We start from the raw sequence: 21925 nt of genomic DNA on the forward strand, positions 1-21925 counted from the left end.
TTTATCCAATCCGCCTTCCCCCTTTGGGGTTGTTTGGAGACATGATATAATATTCGGTCTCTGAGGAATTCTGGAAAGGGAGTAGGGATTTAGCATCTCTGTTCCTGTGCAAGTACACTGCAAGAGTTCTTGGATTCTTGGCAACTTCTGATAGCTCTCTGACACCAAGATTCAGAGGCCTGATGCTAGGATCTCTGAAGCAACACTCGTTTCAAAAGGGGTCACCTCAAGCAAAGCCTCCTTGCCGTTCTGGTCGGTCTGTTACTTGATCCACGATTTTCTCCTTCTGATTTGTGACCCCGTCTTTCACCCAAGACAGTGGCAGGGGTACACAATTAACATCCCAGGGTTTCACTGAGGTCCTAGTAGCCAGCAGCGCCTGTGCTGGTTACCTTCACTTTGGCTTTAAGCTGGACTGGTGCTGACTCTCCAAGCTGAATCTGATGTCCGGGCCCCTCTGGCAATGGTTGTAAGGCAGCAAATATCTATTGGTGGACAGAACAAAATGTCTTTAGACAAGGCACAGAAATAATCCATCAACAGAGAGGTTAGTCTCAGAATACTTCCTAGTTGTGGGACACCCTATATATTAGCAAGGCATCCAAGAAACACTTCATCTATCTGAGAGTAAAAAAAAAAACCCGGACCTATCATTCTATTTGAAGCAGCTAAGGAAGTCTGTGTTCATTTACTAAATTTTGAGGAAAAGAGAAAAACAATACAGACATACCCTAAATCCTTACATCTGTGTATTCCCATATTACTAATCTGAAGACCCCCACAAGAAAAAAGGAAATGTTCTACACTTTTACTCATAGATTTTACATTACTTATACAGGACTGCAGACACTTCTAAAATGATTTCTCCTAATAAAGCACCTACATTGTATGCTGAGGACCATGCTCTCATGTTATAGGTGCAACATGAAAATCTAAAACTGCTAATTTAACAAGGATTCTTATTACAAAAAGAACTAAAAACGTCAACATAGTGGGTACATTTTCTCCAGCAGAACATGTTGTGACAAACAAACTCCTATAAAACAATATTTCCTTCAAAAATGTTTGCTAAGGATCACATGGGTGTCTTCCCTGTGTTCTACTTTTCACAATACAAACTATGCAACATCAGCTCTAATAAGGACTGTCAGTTTATTTACACAGACTAGCTAATAATAATGGTGTTATCACCTGAGAATTGTGGAACAAAAACTACCCACATCTAGTTCCCCTTAAATATCAAACAAGGGAACAGCAATATAGGTTACTAATCCTTTCATAATTTCATTAAACAGGATGGGCAGTAACATAGCATATTTATTTATTCATTTTATTAATGATAACAATGTATAAAACAGTATTACTGAATAGCCAATTAAATGTCTCATGGCTATTTTACAGACAGCTTAAACAGGCTAAAAAAAAGTAAGAAAAAGAGAATGCAAACATAAATTTGCCCACCCTTAATTTGTAGAGGAGGAAGCCTCCTTCCCGCATTTTGGCAGTAGGTAGCTAAAATACATGAATAACCAACCACCAATCCCTGTAGCAAGTATACTAGTGATAACATAAGGGCACATGAATTCAAACTAAATCCCATAACCTCAGCCCTTGCACAGTAATCTTCAAACTGAAAGCATTAGTGCTCCATATATGGCAAAACTATCTGTTAATCAAAGCTCACATATACAATTATATTGCCTTCTGTTCATATGAGTACATAAAAACCTGCTTTTGCCAAAAATAAAGTAAGCAAAACTTTTCCTCTCCCATGTCTCATAAAAATTGGTAGAGGTCAAAATGTCAAAGGCAAACCCTGCTCCGGGCCCTGCTAGGCTTCTAAATGTGGAACTCAACCTTTAACCCTTTACCAGCTATTTTGTGTGCAAGGGATTCCATGTGGCTTTTCCAATTCAAAGTGACTATGAAGTTCACAGATGAAAGGCAGTCCTGTTATTCCTGTTTTTCCAGTAATTTAGAGGCAAGAGAATAACTTCTGCTGGGTTTTCTATATTTATTTTCAATTCTAAGCAGTGTGCGGTATACTTTTCTAGCAGTATAGAGGTCAGCTATTTGTGTTATACTTAAATGTGTGTATTTACTGTAGCCTAAGAGCAGTTTGAAAGGTACTCTAAGTTTCAGAACTGCATTTAAGTAGTGAATGTTGCCCAATTTCGACTTTGGAGTTTAGGGCACTTAAAAATGAATATCGAACAATGCTTTTGCATAATAGTCATCCACAGATTGTTCCCTACACATTCCAGATATAGGGCATCAGAAATATACAAGGTATACCCTTATAAAAATGAGTTTTGTAACCCTGGGTAAAGTGAAATTTCACATGTAAATTTCCTCCTATTGCGGTACAGCATTACTTAAATTCAACTTTGATGCTAGGAGTTCAAAGTATGATTATTAAGCTTTATAAAGATTAAAAACGAATGTAATGCCCTTATTGTTAATAACTTATTTTTTTCATATAAATTTTTTTTTATAATAACTCCAACCCTTTCCATATATGAAAAAGCAAGCTTCATTCCTTTTTGCCTTAAAAATGTATCCATTTATAACCCTAAGCGTAGAAGCCTTACTTGAAGCATGAAAAATTGTGCCACTTTTTAGAAGGACAGTTATTATTTAACATCAAAACCACGGATGTGCTTATGTAAAAAGGTATTAAGAAAGGAAATCCCGACTTTCAATTTTCCTGTTATCCAAAATAATTAAACTGATTTTTTTGTGACTTTTTAAAAGCATGCAAGCATCTTCATCAGGTTGAAACTGACTTAAAATTCTAGTTCATTTTTCTCTGTGTCCTGCAGTCATAAATAGCCATGTGCTATTGACACAGCTGATGTTTGACCAGCAGGCGTCAAATTCTCACGCCTTTCTCAGGAAAAAACCCTTTTTCTGTATTTGTAATACTCTGACAGAGTAAAATCCCATTTGTTGTGTCAAACAGCTTCTTCTCTGGGAGACAGGTTAAACACAGCTGTTGGAAAGCCTTTTTTTAGTGTTGAAATGTAAGCACAGTGACAGTGTTTTTAAAAACAGGCATTTCAATGAAGTCAAATCTATCGTTCTATAATGTGTGTTTAGTTCAGCAACAATCAAATTCACTCAGATTATGTGAATGCCTTTTAATATCTAACACAATTTATCTTAAGGAAAATGCTGTAACATTTTGTATTTCAGTCACAATTGTTACAAAGTACACAATTTCGTGCCTATTTAATTTCTATTGAATGTGCATTCTAATTTTATTTTTAGCATTGTGGCAATTTGCACACATGTATAGTGTCTTACTCTGTCAATTGAATAGTAACATGCAGCTATTTAGAGTAAGTTATATCATTCATTTCTGGATTTTTATTAGTTATTATTTAATATTAATTAAATGACATTTTGTATAACAGAATGACGGGGAAAAAACACATTGAGCTTATTCCAGACATTTACAGAAGGGTGGTCATACAGTCAGAACACACAATACAGCATGCTTAAGGCTAGCCATTCAGACACAAAAAAGCACAATCACTATTTACTCACACAATTTTCACCTGTGTCAAACCACAAACCACATAGACATTTAAACACACATTTAACCCACAAATCAACACTTAGGACAAACACAAAAGGCAGCCCAAAAACTGTACTTAAACCAAACCAGTTGTAAGTCATATTTACAAGAAGAGCTTCTCAATAGTAGCCCAAAAGACTGCACAAAACAGCCCAAAAGACTGGTCCATTTTTAAATACAAGTTGGTGGTAAATAATGAAAACCAATTTTGTTTTTTTTTTAACAGTGCCATGTGGCAGACATACATGCCCTTAAGGCATGTATGTGTGCCACATGGGAACCCATGCACTATACAGGGGTGCAATAGGGTGTCAATGTGACACCCTGTCATCCTTGTTGGTCTACCCCCTATTACCGATTCAGTATTTACAGAATCAGTAATTCTCATTCATTCCTATGTGCCTCCAGGGCATATCATTTACCGATTCTAAATACTGAATCGGTAAAATTCGGTATTTTAGAATTGGTAAATGATATTTACCTACGTCTGGCCCTTTGTCACTAAGGAAGAAATACATTTTTTATGCCTAAACCTATTTAGGTATCCTGTTACATTCTTAGTTTAATGATTAAGCTTTGTATCTTTAAATAAGTCAAGGCCTTTTCGCATGCTCCTGTATGAGACATGTTGTCCTTCAAATATGTTCCACATTCCAGTGGAGTTTGAAAAATACATGGAATCATGAGGACAGGAGAGGAGACTGGGAACTTGAAGAAGTTGGATCTTGTTAACCATGCTGCAATAAAGAAGTTTCTACTTTTTATGTTTCATGATTGATTACAACAAAATTTAGGAGACGAGGGAAACCACTCTGCAGCACGCAGTATGAGTGGCGATTGAACCCATTGGACTCTTCAAGAAAGTTCATGAAATTTCCTGGTATGTGCCAATTTTAATTATATGTACTTTGATTGTACCAGCGGCTGAGCAACATTATACAGTGCTCTGATTGCACCCGCGGCTGCCGTTTATTTCACATACGGATAGCATTTATTTATAAATATTGATTCTTCTATTCTGTTTGTTTCATTAAGAGAAAGATCGACGGATATTTGTCTTTCTTATATTCCAGTACGTACCCACTCGATGCAATTAGTTTTAAACTAGTCGATATTTTGGCCCAGCTTTTTTGCGTGATGATAAACATCGCTAGTTATTTGCTTGGTATATGGCACGGGTTGAAAACTTAAAAATAAACACCTTTCCTCAAGTATTGCAATGTTTGTTTTCAACATTGTACTGACGCACCATGTTCTATTGGACGGCCAGGAGGAGGGCGGCCAGGCTCTCCGCCTGGCCGCCAGATAGTTTCGGGCATTCAGTCAGTTTTGGAGCCCATATCACAGTATGCAGATTTTTTTCTCCGAGAGGCAGTTGTTAATCAGAAGTCATTCATTAAGGATACAACTGAAGTACTTAATATTTTGGAAGACCTGCAGTTTGACCCGAGAAAAGAGTTCCTTGTTACCATTGACATTGAGTTGCTATACACCTGTATCCCCCAGGACGCTACGCTGGTGGCAGCAGCTCACACCCTTGGGGAACAAGAGTGGTTCTACGACACTACCCAAGCATTTGTGTTACAGTGCGTCGAACTGGCTCTCACGAGGAATTACTTTAGCTATAAAGATCAACTATACCTCCAGACCTCGGGTACATCAATGGGGGCATAGTGGCCCCCAGTTAAGCCTGTATTTATGTTGAGCAATTTGAGGAGCACGTCGTCGTCTACCCTGCCAGCAATCCCTTCCGGAGCCACCTCTGGCTCTGGAAGAGGTATATTGATTGCGTGCTCTGCATCTGGTCGGGAAACGAAGAAGACCTGGTTTCCTTCCTCCAGTGGCTCAATGCTCAGGATTCGAGTTTAAAATTCACTTGGTCCTATAACCGGTCCAGAGTAGTGTATTTGGATTTGGTCATTGAGTATAAAGATGACTTCAATACCACTTGTGTATTAAAACAGAAATCTCATATATTCAAGGTAAAATAACAAGTTTTTGTCCTACCCGTCACACCCTCAGTCAGCAGGTCTGGCCAGTCTGCCACACCCGCCGGCCTCGCCCTTCAACCAAGCCGTCTCGCCTGGCCTACTTGCCCAGGGGGTACTAGGCATGGCTTATCTTTTCAGCCAACCCCGGTCTGTCCTGCTACTACCTCCATCCAGCAGCCAACCAGCCCAGCTGAATGCGGGGAACCAATCCGCAGACAGCCATTAGCTGGTTGGCCTTGTGCCAGTCGGACCTAGGAGGGTTCGCCTGGACAGGGGGGCGACTTAGCCTTCCATCCAAGGTCATCAGCCCGGTTGTCAGCCTAAGCCAGCTGGCACAGCAGCCCAGTCTCGCCTGCTGACTTATGAAAAAAATCACCATTTAGCCGGCCTGCCAGTCAGCCCCCTCTGGGGTGCCTGCCCAACAGTCCAGCATGCCAGGCTACTAAAAACGTTATGACATTTCTGTCATATTTCGTCCGGTACCATCTCTTTTACACTGTGTTGGGAATATCATTGACCCACGAAGTTCAATGAAAATATCCCAACTGACCGCCCTCCCCTAGGGGAGGCAAGTGATACTACACTTGATATAGTAATTTCACAAAAGTGAAACTAAGCTTCAAGCAAGCAGTGAGAGAGGTGATGATTTTGAGATCCTCCCTAACCTAGGGGGAGAACCATGAAGATGCCTTCAAAACAAAGAGCACATCTTGCTGAACGATTTTAATTGGTGGTGATCCCATCCTCTTAGGACTACCACAAGCACAGTTATGGGCACAAATACAGTCCCAATTAAAAGCCCCTGCAAAGCATTATGGGACGAGATTAGCAGTGGGAAGTGAATATTATATCATCCAAATAATTTTACAAAGAGCTGCAGTTCACCTCATCGTCCCTAGATGTCCCTGATGAGGCAAATGCGATAGCATTTAAAATATTATACATCAAGCTGCAGTTCACCTCGTCGTCCCTAGATGTCCCTGATGAGGCAAATGCGATAGCATTTAAAATATTATACATCAAGCTGCAGTTCACCTCGTCGTCCCTAGATGTCCCTGATGAGGCAAATGCAATAGCATTTAAAATATTATACATAAAGCTGCAGTTCACCTCGTCGTAATCCATGAGCAGAACGGAATTACTGCTCATGCTTACTCAATACACCACGCAGTGTTCTTCTTGAATAAAACATAAGGAACAGAGATGACTGCATTCCGATAGCGATAACATTTGACCCCCTGTTAACAAAAATCAGACAGTCGATACAAAAACATTGGTGGCTCTTATCAAACAAAGATTTCCGTATGCCACCACCTAGGTTTGCATTTAGGAGAGCAAGCAATTTGAAGGACAAGCTGGTACATACTCGTGAACCCATGGATAGAGCACTGATTACCACCACTATTCCAAATGGGCACTATCCATGTGGTGCATGCCCTGTTTGTCCATTCACGAAAAAGAGCACGAGTGTGACACTGGCCTCAGGCAAAGAGTGGTTCTTGAATCATTTCAGCAATTGTAATACTACGCGTGTGGTGTACCGATTGTTATGCCAGTGTGGTTTGCAATATATCGGGCTCACGTCGCGCAAAATCAAAGTCAGAGTGCAAGAACACTTGAGCACGATAAGAGCAGGCAAACTCACGACCAATCTAGTGCAGCACTGTTTCAATGAAAAACATAGTTTCACTTGGACTGTCTTAGAGAAAGTCAAGGGAACAACACAAAATATGGAGACTGCTGCTTAAAAAGGAAGCACAATGGATCTACGGAGAGAAAAGCGATCAGATTGGTCTGAACAAGATCATTGAGTAGAACAGAATCAAGCTCTAGGTACCGTTGGTCCACACGCTCCGCTCTTTGGTGTCCACTGGGGCCCCAATGGACTTATTTGTTGCTATTTGAAGGACGTGCTGTGGTGCATTTGAGTGCATTTTCCCGTGCATCATCAGCCTGAGCCTTCTTTGATGGTACTTCCACCACAATCATGCCATCAAACACTCTCCACAGGTATACCTCAACAATTGATTTGGTATCATATTTTAGAGTAAACATGTTCCTTCATTAATATGACTGGAGCTTTGGCTTTAAGGACTACAAAGATATGTTTAGGATGCAGTATACTTCCATACACCACTACATCATGGCTGCTCCCGAGGTCTTCTGGCTGTTAGGCCCCTGATTTTACCCCCGTGCCTATTGATATGGCTAAGCACTCCCCTTCATTTATGTTTTTTGTGTGAGTGCTTGTTGACCTGACGGGTATGCAACCTTAGAACTTATACCTTAGTTCTTCAAACAGTGCACTATTATACAGGTTTAGCCATCTTAAGATGGCGGCCGCCCACGCTGACGCCGGTCATGTAACCTGAGCCCTTAGGCGTCACAGTGCTAGTGACGCTTTATCACTAAGAAGCCGGGCGTGCCTCCAAAATCGGTAGAGACAACGAGCTCCGCGTTCACATGCACGGTGAGGAGTATGGGATCCGGGACCTTGTGGTGATGCATGGATTTCTCGTTTATGAGCTCCCCCGAAGCGTGAATCATAAGGCTTTGCCGCGTCTGAATATTAGTAGAGAGTGTCGAGTGAGTGCACCCCTTCAGAATAAACATATGCTGGTGCCTTTGTATTGACATTTAAACACCATCATTGAGACATTGCACCATGAGTATTGATGTTCTCAATACTGAGAGTTTGACATCGCACTCTGTGCTATCTAGCCTACGCAGAACGCACGAGATAAAGGAGCTTGCTTCCCGCACTCGAATACGATATATTATTAATGGTGTGTGTTCAGGTGTGTGTTACTAAGGGGTATGTAAGTTTGGTGCACGGAAGAAGCACGTTGGCTTAAACCTTTTTTAGAGTACTCATGAGTCCCTGGCACACCTGCATTAAACATGGTGCACAATGCACATGAGGACTGTGGTCGGGCATTCACCCGAGCATGGTCGTTGATTAATATCAATGACATAGACACTTGGTGATTTCATAAGTGGGAAGAATTAACCCTCACTAGTGATCTGGCTATTTTGGAATCTATGAGTGTGCCAGTATACTAATGTGAGATTGTGTATTAGGGAGCCGAACCTCTATGATCATAGAAATCTGTACAGTGTTTTTAAAAGCCTGACAACGAATATTGATAAGCGTGTCCTTATAGTGTGTTATCCTCTGTCTTTCTCCCTCCTTTTTTTCACATGTGCACTTCAGATTGATGATCGCAATCATGAGGGCCAAAGTGTATTTTAAGAAAACCTCACTGCAGGAGGATCACGTTTAAGCCCCTTTTTCCCTCGACAGCTGGTATGACAGAAAGCTGCGAGAGGGTAACTATTGGGGTTAATGCGATGTGTATCAGAAATTGAAATCAGGCAGTCTGGGTCTTTTTAAATAATGTTTGTTGCATTGTCTCCTTCTCCCTGACAGTCGCTACAGATCAAAGTGTCCAACAGAGGTGTGGTGACAAGGTGTGTTGCCCTGACGAATCTGCCGTTACTTTTGAGGCAGAGAAACATGTTGGCGATAGGTGATGGTATGCGAGGTTAGCTACCAGCCTTTTTAATTCAACAGTCCACACCTATAAATTAGGAATAAAAGGTTGCGAATAGGTGTGACTGTTGATTTTAATCACACTATATTGTCACTAGCAGTTCCAACGGTTCTGCTTAAGCGCACTCACACTTTTTGTTTGGGTCTGTTTGGACAAATTGTTTCTTCTTTTTTTGAATTGAATGACGACCAATGATGAGAAAAGGGGCCTAGTCTGGTGAGGATTTGCCAGTTGCCCCTAGGGAGGTGTTCCCGTGAGGTGTCATTCTTCTCGCCACACATTTTTCTGACAGACGATTTTTTTCTCTGCAGAATTTGCTTTGACACATCTTCAGTTAACTCTTTGGTGCAACCACTGTGTAGATGGAACTGTTCTGTCTTTTTGTGGCGTTCCGTGCGATTGTCAGGAGATGGTAATCAATATACCAACTTTTCTTCCCCGTGTTTTATATATAAAAATATAGTTTTTTTCAAAAAATTGCTGGACGCATTGCAGTAGATATCCACTAAAGTATGAAAGTTAGGAGGATATTGCCAAGGCAAACACCAATACTAGATTGATCTGTTGCTAGGCACACTGACATTATCTGCATCCATAAGACAGGGTTTCATTGGTATTGATGTTCTTTGAGTGGAGGGCAACCCTGTTCTTTCTTTTCCCTCTGAGCTCATTTTTGTGATAATTAAAATGGCTGCCAAGTACAAAATGGCTTTCAGCTCATGCTAACAGATCCCTGCAATCTTGAACAACTAGACTACTAAAGAAAAAAGTGTCATTCCTTTGGACACAGGAAGTGGAATCTTCATTTCAAAGCCTCAAAAAAGCCTTTGTTATAGCTCCAGTTTTGGCTCATCCAGATCCAGAGAGTCCCTATGTGGTACAGGCTGATGCGTCAGATGTAGCCATAGGAGACATACTGACGCAAAGGCACAAAATCACAGGCCAACTACACCCGGTGGCCTATATTTTACGAAAGCGAAACGATGCGGAGTAAAAATACAGCGTAGCCGAAAAGGAGTTGCTGGCCATAAAAGATGCTTTTGGTGATTGGAGAAATCTGTTAATGGGAGCTAAACACGTGATGACCCTGTATATGGATCACCGCAACCTTCAATTCATGGGGTCTACTAGTTTGCTCTCTCCAAGGCAATTCCGATGGACGCTTTTCTTTTCATAATTCCATCATGTGGTTACATATAGACCCAGAACAGAAAACAGGAAAGCAAATGCCTTGTCCAGACGAGAAACCAAGCAAGAAAAATAGAAAGAACAACATTCTATCATGGACCCCCAAAAGGTCTTAGGACTTCTCCAACAGATACTTTTTTGTATAAGGTTGCCAAGGGGTGCAAACCCACCATTGGAAAGAATGGCTAAAGAAGAATCCTCAATGGACCCTGATCAAGGGATTACCGCAAAGAGCATAGAAGTGTTTAAATAGTGTCATAACGCTCGTAGCGCAGGACACAATGGCATTGATAAGACCCTAGACCAAATACGTCACCAGTTCTGGTGGCCATTGGTGGTGACAGACACTAACAGGCATATGCATCATTGTTGGCTTTTGCAATTCCTTAATTGCGATTTTTAAGGAATCGCAATTAAGGAATCGCAAAAGACTATGCATGTAGAAATTGCTTAAAAAATAGCGATTTCTAAACATTCCTTAATTGCGACTGGCAAATTGCGACTCGCAATTAAGGAATACCTCCCCATGCATTCCTATGGGCCTTGAGGCCCATAGGAATGAATGGGCAGACATTCTCAATTTGCAAATCTCAATTAGAGAATCGCAAATTGAGAATGCAATTTCAAAGGTGCCAGAGTGTCAAAAGGACACCCTGTTGCACTCCTGAAATTGATCCGTGCACATATGTTGCGCACACACATGTGTGTGCGCAACACGAAACTTTGAAAAATGCACCTAAGTGCATTTTTCAAAGTTTTTGCAAATTACCATGAAGTTCAACTTCATGGTAATTTGCTACTCCTATTAGCAAAATCGCAATTTTTTTAACTTTAATGCATTGCATTTAAGGAATCTCAATTTGGGATTCCTTAAATGCAATCGCAATTTAAGGAATCGCAATTTAGAGTTTCCTTAAATTGCGATTTTTGCATTTGGGATGATGCATCCCAAATGCAAATATACCGGTCGCAAACCATTTGCGACCGGTTTTTACTTTGATGCATGTGCCTGTAAGAACATGATTCACAGATGTGAGACGTGTGTAAAAGCCAAGGTAGATCATGAAAAACCACAAGGTTTGTTACAACCGCTTCGTAACCCAATGGTTCCGCAAGAGTGCATTTTGCTGGATTTTGTGGTGAGATTACCAAAGGACAAGGGATGTACAGCTATTCTGGTTGTGGTAGATTGTCTCACTAAGATGGGCCATTTTATTGCTTGCGCACGGGAACCTGTTGCAGGCCAATTAGCCAAACTTATTTTGCAACACGTAATCAGGTACATGGGCTTCCAACACATATCATTTCTGATAGAGGCCTGCAGTTCACAGCCAGGTTTTGGATAGCGTGGTGTGAAAACTCACACATGAAATCCTCTAAGTCAACATGTTTCCACCAGCAGTCAGATGGACAGACCGAGAGGTTAAATTAAACCCTGAAACAGTACTTACGGTGCTATGTGGAAGAGAATTTGGAAGAATGGGTGGATCTGCTATGCTTGGCAGAGATAGCATGCAATAGCGTCAAACACCAATACACCAACCTGGCTCCCTTCTATAGCACTTATGGATTTGATATGTGAATCATATCAATCATCCCAATCATCCATCCCAACGCGTCTCAAAAGGTTAACCGCATACAACAAACATTGAAACTTAATTGCGGGAACCTAAAAGAAGCCAAGAGGACCTATAAAGCAAAGGCAGACAAACATCATAAACCACAACCTCTATAATAGATAGAGGACATATAGAATCTTCAACCCTAAGTTTATAGGTATGAAGTCAAAAGAATCATTTCTCCTGTGGCAGTAAAGCTAGCCCTCCCAAGTAATATGACGAAACATCCCGTCTTCCACATCTCGCTGTTGAAACCCTCATAAACCCCAGTGAAGAAGCGGCCTTCTCCTATCTGGGTGAACAATGAGCCAGAATATGAGGTAGGAAAATACTGGACTCCAAGATGAAAGGATCGTGACTGTGGTACCTAATCTCATGGAAGGGATATGGCTAACCAGGGGGCTGTGTCTATTCTTTAATATCCACAACAGATCCCTAACAGAAATAGCAGGATTGCTATTCTTATGGAACAATTGACCTATAGTGCTGAGTCAGGTCTGCAAGGGCGCATCACCTTTAAAACTCCTCTGAATGGGATTTTTATTTATTAGATTGCTGGAGTTACCGTAGCGACTAGCAGTAGCAAATAAAGGTCTTAGACCTGTGAAATATAAACACCATGTTCACTAGATTCTTCTCTTCACACTGTTTATAAATGTTATCTTCTGTGTGTTTTCTCTTCTTATCTTGTGCTCTAGATTGTGATTCACAATAAACATTTTAAGATGCACATTTTGCTTTCCAGTGATGGTTGATTGTGTATCTATCAATAAAAGGGTTTTGGATTTCCACAATTGTCCCCGTTTTGCCTCATGGGATTGATTGTTAAATGAACATATTTCATGCGTACATTGCTCAGTGAATTGTGCATTGTTTGAAGTCCAGTGAGTTTTCTGATTTAGTTTGGCACATTTGCAGAGGAATGTATGATGTTACATTGCAAACATTCACTACGCACGGCTTCACCACGCGGTTGTTACAACAAATGCATTGTTATCATGCATGCCATTATATCGCAAGTCATTTCAACAACTTGCTGTAGGGGGTGCGCTGTTCTTAGGAATAGTTTTAACTACTATTACTACTCCAGTTTGAGCAACAGCAGGGAAAGTGTTGGATTTAACCCCTTAGCTGCGGCGGCTATTCCGCTGCAGTGCTAAGGGGGAGGGGGGCCGTGCGACGCTCCCGTGCTTGTGACGGAACCGCTACGTCACGTGCCTCGGGTGGGCTGTGCTTGTGACAGAACGGTTTCGTCACGGTCCTGCCCACCCAATAGAACCTTCAGTGCAGGCGCGGCATTCGCGCCGTGCAGGCGGGGTGAGCAGGCCGTGACGGAACTGTTCCGTCACCAGCACAGCCCACCCGAGGCTTGTGATGGAACGGTTCCCTTACAAGCACGCAAGGGGTTAAAATCCAACACATTCCCTGTGTTGCACGCCCCCTACAGCAAGTCGTTGATACAACTTGCGATGTAATGGCACACATGCTGACAATGCACTTGTTGTAATGACCGCGTTGTTTTTACAGCGTTGTAAATGCTGTTTCCCTTACTGAGTCCTGTCTACACAAACCAATCACTGCGGCCCTAGAAAGCTCTAGAAATGTAACAATTGGATTGAGAAGCACCATACGAAGAACCACAAATAAATACATTCATGAGTGTATAAGCGGGAAGGTCATTTATCACTTTCGAGTTGATTTTCCTGCCAATTCCGGTAGAAAACCTACTTGGGAAGCTGCCCTCTGGCCACGACCGCTGACAACAATACCCATTCATAAAACCTCACTGGAAGTCTTCTTAGCCACTGGAAATTGTGCTTTGGGATGCCAAACCCCCTTTATATCCCCAGCTCGCACTCCGAAGCTTTTTTATTTTTCCCGTTATTTTGTTGCTCGGTCAGGAAAAAAAATCTGCCACATGTTAATTGGCAGATTTTGGCACCAGAGCTCTCCTCTTGTGGAATTTAAATTCCACTCAGTCCTAATTAAGCCAGAGGGCCCGATTCACAAAGGTAAACGTAGACATGAGTCTAAGTTTACTACTTTTGGGTATACACAAAGGTAAGTTACTACTAGTAACTTTACTATTAGTAAACCAACTAGTAGTAAAGGTATTAGAAGTAACATACTTTCGTGAATAACAACAATTACAAACTTAAGCTTAAGCATGCCAGCATTCATTGTACCATCAAATACTTATTTTGCAGATTGTTTGGGTTTTTAAAATACTCGGGGGCATATTTTCAAGCCCCTATCGCCACCACAATGTCCGATGTTGTGGTGGCGATAGGGCTTTGCCTTATTCACAATGCGGTGGTAAGCCACTTACCGTTGCTTAATGCTGCCTTGTAAACAAGGCCCCCTTTCACGCACAGATATCAATTAAAGCACATTTACAGTTACACATCAAATTCATCACAGTAGTAAACTACAGAAAACAATATACTGTCAGGGAAGCATGATAAAGTGAGACATGTAGGGACCCACTGGTGCGTCACTTTTTGTGAGCACTAATGGCATAAAAAATGCGCCATGCTGCGCCATATTTACGAAGTGAGCATCTAGGTAGATGCGTCACTTCGTAAAACCCTGCGCTACATTATACCTGTGCCAGGTATAATGTATGCAGGGTGGACGTAACCCCGCAAAAAATGGTTGTAGAAGTGGCACAGCGAAATCTATGGGATTTCACTGCGCCACTTCTAGGATGCCAATGCGTCAAAACCTTACACCTGCCTCATATAAGGCGTAAGGGTGACGCAGGCCCTTTCACATGGGTCTTGCCCCATTTGAAAGGAACATTGCTGGGGTTGCGTCAGGTTTCTGACACAACTCCAGCAATGTGCCACTTTACAGATACATCTGTTTTACTAACATATCTGTGCTTCCTTGCGACATGATGCGTCATATTATAAATATGACGCAGTATTGGTGTCGCAAGGAGGGCGTACTGAGAAGTGGTGCATCGCTGCTTTCACGCAGCGATGCTCCATTTCTCATAAATGAGACCCGTAGAATGTAAGCAGGGATTGCATGGCTAACATGAAATGCATTTAGAGCTGGGACCTAAAACATAGCCATAGCATTTACCCAAGGTTTCATTTCCAGGTCCCATGACATATGTTCACACTTTAGGACTTCTATAGGCACCTCTTTTCAGCATTAAACAAACAATAGTCTACATTGTATGTATGTATGTATGTATGTGTGTTCTTATATAGCGCTCGATTTTACCCTTGGGCATCTCGGTGCTTGCCTTGGGAACCCGTCCTGGTTTTTCCCTGTGAGATCACTCGTGCTGGTAATCCCCAAGGTGAAAGCCAGGCATCCCGCCGCGGGGAGGGGCCGTTGTGGAGATTAAGCAAGCTTGTTGCCCAGAGCTGAACTCGTGCTTAGAGTGGGCACCGAAGCGAGAATTATCAAGTCCATGGACAATTGGGTTCAAGACCCCTGCCGCGTCGGGAATCGAATCCTGGTCCTGGGTCTGACCTCAGCTTCAGGGTATGCCTCCTCTAACCACTGATCCACACTTCTCCACAATTGTGTGTCTCACAACAGTCGGTTATGTGAGGCAGGTGTAAGATATTGACGCAGTAGAGTCCTAGAGGTGTCGCAGTGAAATCTCTTTGATTTTATTGAAACTTTTCTACAACCCTTTATTGCGACGGAACGCCGTCCCTGCATACATTATGCCTAACACACATATAATTTAGCCAGGCCTTTACAAAGTGAGGCATCTGCTTAGATGCATCACTTTGTAAATATGGCCCGCAGTGTCACAAATGAGACACATATAATTAGAATTGTGATTTAAAAAAAATGTAGATTGCAGCTCTCAAACCCAGTGTGTTGCTGTTTCTTTCCCAACTTTTTTCAGCTAATGTATATCACTGTGTCACTCTGTCTTAAGGAATAATGATGGTGTGTGCATGAAGCCAGATGGAATTATTTTTCGTACTTTTCTGTAAGTTCACGGTGAGGTCAACTGTGCCAATTTGTTAATTAATCAAACATTTCCTCTGGCTCAGGGCGGTATGGGAGCAGTTCATGTGTTGTTTATGGAACGTGATTTCACTCATGTGATGAAATGGGAGGAACAGAAGGTGGAGAGGGGGGTTATTCTCTAAGGCTCTGACAGCACCCGAGGAAAAAATTCAAAAGGAAAGAAGAGGCAGACAAAAATATGTGACCACAAGCATTTTACACCCTGACCGAGTGTAACATGAACACATTATGACCTGATAGAAATAATTAGTCAACTTGAGTCAGATGCTTTGATGGAACAAAATTCTCCCTATAGTAGAGAGAGAAGAGAGAATGAACAGTAGAGAAAGAGTTCTTCTGAACAACTGATATGGCCTGAAAGAGAAAGGAAACAGTACTTGGTCGCTGCTCCTCAGTTACAATGGAGGTGGCTTATCGGCTGCAGGAACCAGTCAGTAGGCAGCAATGAAGATCCACTCTGGAGTCGGAATATGGTAAGTAGAAGGTGGGCAAAAAGTTTTTCTATTGATTAAAGCAGGTCATGTAGACAGCGCATGAGCGCAGACAAGGCTTGACCTAAACACGTATTTAAACACTTGGAAAAACTTTAAAAAACATACAAGTTCCAAATTTCTCGGGTGCAAACTCAGACAATGTGCAATAATTCACCCCTGCGTTCTCTCTTCAAGCACACCCAAGCAGCTAGGGACTTCCTTTCTGACAGGCACTGAGCGCAGCTTTTTAGTCACTGTAAGAAGTGAGTTTTGTGTGACCGCTAGTGCTGTGATTTGTTTTTGATGATAAACAGTACAGTCAATCAATCAATCAATCAATCAATCATGGCATTTATATCGTGCACTACTCACCCGGAAGGGTGGGGAGGGGGGTCTGCTACTGCTCGAACAGCCAGGTCTTGAGCCGTTTCCTGAAGGCGAGGTGGTCCTGGGTCAGCCGCAGGTGGACGGGCAGGGAGTTCCATGTCTTAGCCGCTAGGTAGGAGAAGGATCTTCCTCCGGCGGTGGCTCTCTGGATGCGAGGCACGAGGGCGAGGGCGAGGTTTGCCGATCGCAGCTGGCCGGTGGGCGTGTAGAAGGTCAGGCGGTCGTTGAGGTACCTAGGGCCCAGGTCGTGGAGGGATTTGTGTGCGTGGGTGAGGAGTCTGAACGTGATCCTCTTGTTGACAGGGAGCCAGTGTAGGTCTCTCAGGTGGCTCGAGATGTGGCTGCGTCGGGGGACGTCCAGGATGAGTCGGGCGGAGGCGTTCTGGATGCGCTGGAGTCTCTTCTGAAGCTTGGCTGTTGTTCCGGCGTAGAGGGTGTTTCCATAGTCTAGTCTGCTGGTGATGAGGGCCTGGGTGACCGTCTTCCTTGTCTTGGTCGGAATCCATTGGAAGATCTTGTGGAGCATGCGGAGTGTGTGGAAGCGAGATGAGGAGATGGCGTTGACTTGTCTGGTCATCGATGGGGAGGAGTCCAGGATGATGCCCAAGTTGCGTGCGTGGTCTGTTGGCTTGGGTGCGGCGCCTAGGGAGGGGGCCACCAGGAGTCATCCCATGCGGAGGGCGATGGTCCCAGGATGAGGACTTCTGTCTTGTCCGTGTTCAACTTTAGGCGCTGTTGTTCATCCATTCTGCAACGTCCTTCGTGGAGGCTTGCTTTGGCGGTGTCGGGGTCTTTGGTGAGGGAGAGGATCAGCTGGGTGTCATCGGCGTAGGAAATGATGTTCAGGTTGTGATTGCGAGCGATGGCAGCTAGTGGTTTCATGTAGATTTTGAAGAGAGTGGGGCTGAGCGATGATCCTTGCGGGACGCCGCAGATGACTTCGGTGGCCTCCGAGCGGAACGGCGGGAGGCGTACTCTCTGTGTTCTTCCAGAGAGGTATGAGGTGATCCAGTCCAGGGCCTTCCCTTGGATGCCGGTGTCGTTGAGTCGTTGGACTAGGGTGCGGTGGCAAACAGTATCGAATGCAGCGGAGAGGTCTAGGAGGATGAGTGCCGCTGTTTCACCGTTGTCGAGCAGGCCTCGGATGTCATCAGTGGCTGCGATGAGTCTGCTTGTTTGCATCCCATGTGTGTTCACTTTTACGCTTATGTTTTCATGGACTGCCAGAGTTAACAGCTCTGTATGCAGCAAAATCTGGTGCTGGATGCAGGCCTAGCAGGAGACTAAATCCCACCACAGTCACAAACACCCACCTGGAGGGCTCAGCAGACAAGTGTCCAGCTGCACATTGAGGTGGAAACAGTCACGTACATGACTCAGCAGCAGGCTGACCACTCCTTATGAGGGGTGAGTCAGACCCCTCTGTGGTGGTCATAGGCCACTTAAATACTGCATGTCTAAAAATAATGAACACAGGTTTGAAACGAAGGTCTAACATTAAAGTGGCACTTTAATTCATCAAGTCAGCAGAAAATATATTCATCAATTCATTAGCTTTAGAAAGAATATTCAAAAAGCACGATTTCAATCAGTCAGAAATAGCAACACAAAATACATATTCATAACATGCAAGTGCCTAAAAGGCAAACCTTAAATGAGAAAACTAGCCATGCAAGAATTACAATTTCAAGATACATTTAGTGCAATTAATTGGGTGAGGATGAGAAACCGGGAATAAGTGATGAGACAAAAAAGGAAAAATGTTAATCTAGATTGGGCCCTACCACCTGAGAATAGGCTTAATAGGCCCACTGCAGAAATACGGCCGGCCGGGATCCCAGGTTGTGCGTGGCACTGCCGAAGAGTTCTGGGCTCAAACTGGGGTGCAGGTATTAAATACTTGTTCAATGTAGAACTATTAAACCACATTGACGTAGGTGTTTGAACCACATTGACTTAGGGGCTTGACCGCAAGCCTACAGTTATGTTGCTAAAACCCTGAGAGCACAGAAGTGGTATCAGAAGAACACGGAAGTGGTATCACAATGGACCAGGTGTTTGATCGGGTGGTCAGCAATTCTTGACCGCAAATTATAAACAACAAATATTTCTAACGTAAGTTTCTCTGAAAATATATATGAAAGCGAAACTTTCAAACATCTGTTGTCAAGGCAAGGTGATGTCTTGGTTCCGTTTGAGCAAGCTTGGAAAGTTTCATAATATAAAAATGAAGCAAACAATACTTATGAAATAGCAAGAATGTACCAGCCGGTCCTGTATGTGGGTTAGATAGGCTATTCTTGTAATTGTGGAAAGTTTTAGTGGTTGGCCAAGCTGCCTCGCAGTGTCGGGCACAAGAGAAATGCATGTTTGAGAATATTGGGCCCAGTATATTTTATTATTAAAGAGGATAAAATGAGGCACTGGCTTTGGGCTTATATGCAGATGAATCAAGGGATGTGTGAGCTAGTACTTAATGACTGTGGAAGGTATAAATGGTCAAGATAGTACATTTCCCAGGTTTTAGCTGGTGGGGCGTATACAGGGACCTTCATGCTGCATGAGTAGAGCAGAATGTTATGTTGGGAGTTTATATGGTAAAACGTGATCCTCCTTCATTTCCCTCCTCTTGTTCATTTTTTAACAAACTTTTCACAGAGTATCTTGGTGATCCTTCTCCTAGCTGGGGCATCCAGCGTGTGTCATTAGTGTAGTACTTGTATCCGCCCTGTTGTTGTTCTCTTATAACGGCATATTCTTTATCTGTTAAATATTTAGGCATATTCTCTAGTTAACCAGACATTCATATCAAGCAGCTGCGGGGCTCTCTCTCAGGGTGTTTCTACCTGGAAGAAGTTTGCAAGCTGTGGGTATGTTATAATGAGCGTCAGGTGCTGCGAGCCTACTCATTTCTAATTGCATCCCATTCCCATCCCCTGGGACACGGTCCATGTCCTCATACTGTGTTTTCTGGTAAATCCCTGTGTTGGTGTAGTTCATACCTACTACCTTGGTGCTGAATTTTTGGACACACTTAATTAAGACCTGTACACCGCAACACACCAGCATCAACACGCAGCAAATAGGTAGACAAATTTTCAACAAAGCAGACAGCCAGGAAGGCATCCTGTCAAAGTTAAACCAATTATTAAAGAAGTCTGCTTCGGCACCTCCCTCCTCACGCATCTTCTTCCTGAATTTTGTCTAAGTCCTCAATAGCCTTGGTGAGCGTTCTGTTGTCGGCATCATTTGATGGAATGAACGTGCAGCAGGATTTTCCTATTTGTATGGTGTTGAATCAGGCTCGGGTGTTGTTGATGAGCTTCATACCGGGTCACCTGCAGCCGCCGAGCATTAGCTGATCTTTGCCATATCGGCCACAGGCCCCCGAAAAATTACCTTCTAGATTGTTGTAGCCAAACTTCCTCACACTCATACCTAGTATCCAAATCAATGCCCTGTGCATATTTTGACTTTGAAAAGGGTCTTCCGAAGGCAGCTGCCTTACATGGTGGTGTGTTTTGTGTTGGTTGGTAGCCTGAGAGCGGGGGGCCTATTGTTGGGTCCATCATCCCTTCCCATGTGGTATCTGTGCTGCCTGGGATGGAAGTTGGGTGTCTGGGATATCAACTGGTGTGTGCGTTGCTAGTGTTCCTGTCAGGGTAGGTTGGACCGGGTGCGTTGTTGTGTGCATCTTGCTGGCTATGGGTGACTGCTGGTACAGTGGGTGGTGTAGTAGGTGCCTTGGCATTGTTGCTAGCTGCATTTTGCGGAAAGTAACCCTTTACAGTGATGAAAAAAATGTACCAATTAAATGTTGCTAGTGCCACTCCCTCAATTATACATAATATTAATATGGAACTAATACATATCTTTGCATCGTGCCTGCTATACTCATGGAGCAGCACATGAGTGTCCTCTTCGTCTTCATCGACAGTGAAAGGGAAGCCGCTGTCCTCATTCAGTTGGACCAAGGGCATGTCATTTCCTTCTTTCAGTCCATTGTTAGGTGCTGCTGAGATGCCGGGTCGAATCTGATATCGCGACAATGGATCCATGCCTTTTTCTCAGCTATCCGGATGGCAGTTGGTGATGAATCAGTCACAGCGTACGGACCCTCAAAATTTGGTTCCTTCCAGCGTCTGACGTGTTTCCGAACAAATATCAAAGTCCCAGGATGGATTGATGGGAGCTCAGGATCGATGGAGCCCTTCTCCTTCCTCTTGGATACCTGGGTAGAAAGGAACTGTGTAGCGTATGTTAGTGTACACAAGTAATCGTAGAGCTCTGCTTTAACAATCTCAGAGGATGACTCACTATCTGTTTTGGGCCTGGTGGAAGGGACAGTTACATTTATGGATCGTCCGGTGACAAGCTGATGTGGCGTGAGGTGGTGATCCGAACTTGGGGAATTTCTTAGTGAAAAGAGGGCAATTGGGAGGCAGTAGAGCCATTTGTTACCAATTGTGGCGCTTATTTCGCTTATTTTACAAGCTGTTGAGGCGTTAACTAACGCAATTGCTTTGTGGGTGATAAGCTGATGTTAGTTTGTGTCTGATGCCTAGAATTGTTGCCAGTGAGGAAAAAATAGAGTTCAAAAAATGACTTCCATTATCGGTCCTGATGGCGTCGGGCATGCCCCAACGGGAAATGACGTCACAGAGTAGGAATGTGGCTGCTGCTTTGGCTTCACAGTGGACACATGGTCCAGCTTCCATCCAGCGTGAGAATGGGCATACTACTACAATGAGATATCGATCATTTTGGCATTGATCAATCATGTCAACATAGTCGATGTGGAATTCTTTGAAGGGGCCGGAGTGTTTGGGGATGGTGGAGGCCACTGTTTTGAGAGTTGGGTTTGGTGAATATTGTTGACAGATGAGGCATTTATTAACAAAGAGTTATATTTGCTCATCGGCATTGTAAATGAACCAGTCAGTTTGTAATCTTGTGGACATTTTATCTCGGGAGACGTGTGTGGGAAGGTGTAGTTGCTCCAGTGTCACTTGCAGTAAGGCCTGTGGCATAACAGGCTTTCCTGTCATGGGCTGCCTTTAAATGAAATCAGCAGGGCCCTGCTGTACTCCCTTCTTCTTCCATAACTCTTTCTCTTGATGTGGTGCAC

This window comes from Lissotriton vulgaris, chromosome 4_1 (assembly GCF_964263255.1).
Source record: "Lissotriton vulgaris chromosome 4_1, aLisVul1.2, whole genome shotgun sequence".
Lineage (NCBI taxonomy): Eukaryota > Metazoa > Chordata > Amphibia > Caudata > Salamandridae > Lissotriton > Lissotriton vulgaris.